Consider the following 2,562-nt stretch of genomic DNA (forward strand, 5'->3'; position numbering starts at 1 on the left):
AGGTGATTTGGTGCCCACGAGGTATGAATGGGGGTGGGTGGGGGGTGGGGGAATTCGAAGGGGAGTGGAACCATGTCTTACGGACGCATTTGTCTGAAATGTGAGGGGGAGTTACAGTTCTACCCTTGCCTATAGGATTCTCAGCTTGGGTCTGTGTACTGAGGGTCGGGGATAGTAGAGTAACTTTGCTTCTCCCCAAATAGTGGGGGAGCGATTTCGAGCAAGGAGGGCGTGTTTTGAACTATAGTGGGCGCGAGCGATTTCGTGCGAGGAGAGCGTGTTTTGAAATAGTGGGTGTCGGTGTCAAAACCGGCAGATCTCGGGTAGGGGGTCCCGAACTGTGCGTCTAGGCGGATGGTAATAGGAGACAAGGGACACAATGTTTTTACCCAGGTTCAGGCCCTCTAGATGGAGGTGAAACCCTACTCCTGCTTGATTAATATTGATGATATGGGTAGTACAAGAGTTGATCTACCACGAGATCAGAGAGGCTAAACCCTAGAAGCTAGCCTATGGTATGATTGTTGTTCGTCCTACGTACAAAAACTCTCCGGTTTATATAGACACCGGAGAGGGCTACGGTTACACAGAATCGGTTACAATGGGAGGAGATCTTCATATCGCATCGCCAAGCTTGCCTTCCACGCCAAGGAAAGTCCCATCCGGACATGGGACGAAGTCTTCAATCTTGTATCTTCATAGTCCGGGAGTCCGGCCAAAGGTCATAGTCCGGCCATCCGGAGACCCCCTGATCCAGGACTCCCTCAGTAGCCCCTGAACCAGGCTTCAATGACGACGACTCCGACGCGCAAATTGTCTTCGACATTGCAAGGCGGGTTCCTCCTCCGAATACCTCATAGAAGATGTTGAACACAAGGATAGTGTCCAGCTCTGCAAAATAAGTTCCATATACCACCGTAGAGAGAATAATATTTACACAAATCTAATCTGCTCACGTATGCCGTAGTGTGACATCATGCTACGGCCAAGCCTTTATTCAAATCGTTTTACTGTTCCACCTCAGCACGTTTAGCGAGGCGGTTTCCTTGGCACGTCTTGTCAAAGCAGAGATCGTGTCCCCTTATTCCGGGATTCTCATCAATACGGGCGTGGGTAACCCAACCACGCCATTAATCGCGGCGCTTGGGAGATAAGCGAGTTTTACTAGGCTGGTGGGGGCTCATAGTTTCGGCCGCCCATATAAGGGGATAAGGATCCACCCTTTCCATCTACGCCTTCTTCCTCCTTTGCTTATCCATTCCTGCGCACTCGAGCTCCAGCGCCCAAGTCCGCACTTCCCACCTCAACCTTCTCCAATCATGTCCGGAGTGGGAGGTAGATGGATGGCCTCCACCATCACGGAGGGGCACATCAAAAAGTTGAGGAAGGCCGGATACTTGTCTGACGACATCACGCACCGGCTTCCAGATGAGGGTGGTGTTCCTTACCCATTTCCTCCGTGGACTGGGCTTCCCACTCCACCCATTTGTCCGGGGGCTCATGTTCTACTATGGCCTGGATTTCCATGATCTGGCCCCGAAATTTATCCTGAACATCTTGGCATTTATCGTCATGTGCGAGGCCTTCCTCCACATCAAGCCTCACTTCGGCCTATGGCTGAAGATCTTCAGCGTCAAGCCGAAGGTCGTGGGCGGCCGGCAAGCGGAGTGCGGAGGCGCCATGGTGGGCAAGATGCCCAACGTCACATGGCTCGAGGGCTCCTTTGTAGAAACCATCAAAGGGTGGCAATCGGGGTGGTTCTACACCACCGAGCCGCGTGACCCTGAGTGGGCAGCGGCCCCCAAATTCCAATCTGGCATCCCCACCCGGCTCACGTCCTGGAAAGAGACGGGCCTGTTGTGGGGTAATCCGGAAGAGGTGGTCGGACTCCAAACCTGCGTCCAAGACCTGGTGAACAAAAAGGTTAAACTTGTCAACGGAGTCCAGGCCATGCTCTTCCGCCGGATCCTCCCGTGTCAACAACGGGCTTTCAACTTGTGGGAGTTCGACCCGGCTCAGCACCAGACTCTGTCCAGGCTCTTCGACACAAAGCACGAGGACGCCTGGAAGGTGCCATTCAAGAGCTCCGAGGTCTCCCCTCCCGTCACCGAGGACCGCGGATTCTGCGCCAAGCGCCAAGCCACCGAAGTAAGCTTGTTTTTATCCTTTACATGATACTTGATTTTCATAGTTTGACTCTATGCAGGATCTAAACTCTCGCTCCTTTAACAGGACTAGAAGAGGACGTCCGAAGAGTTTGACTGTCCGGCCCCTTTGCCAGAAGGCCCAGCAGATGCGCGCTTGACGAAGCTGCTGATTCCGGCACCCCATATGGTGCCGGAGAAGAAGGCCAAAAAGAAGGCCACGGGGACTCGAGAGAGTTCCCAATGCCTGGTGGTGTCGGATTCATCGCCCGACGACCCCGAAGCGCCCTTCGCCTCTGAAGACGAGGAGGAGGAAGAAGAAGCCTCTCCCCCTCCAGCAGGGGGAGGGAAGAAAAGGAAGGCCGCCCCAACTGGGGAGGCCGGAGGGTCCAAGAAGGGGATGACCCTTCTACCGGAC

This window comes from Triticum dicoccoides, chromosome 4B, assembly GCF_002162155.2.
Source record: "Triticum dicoccoides isolate Atlit2015 ecotype Zavitan chromosome 4B, WEW_v2.0, whole genome shotgun sequence".
Lineage (NCBI taxonomy): Eukaryota > Viridiplantae > Streptophyta > Magnoliopsida > Poales > Poaceae > Triticum > Triticum dicoccoides.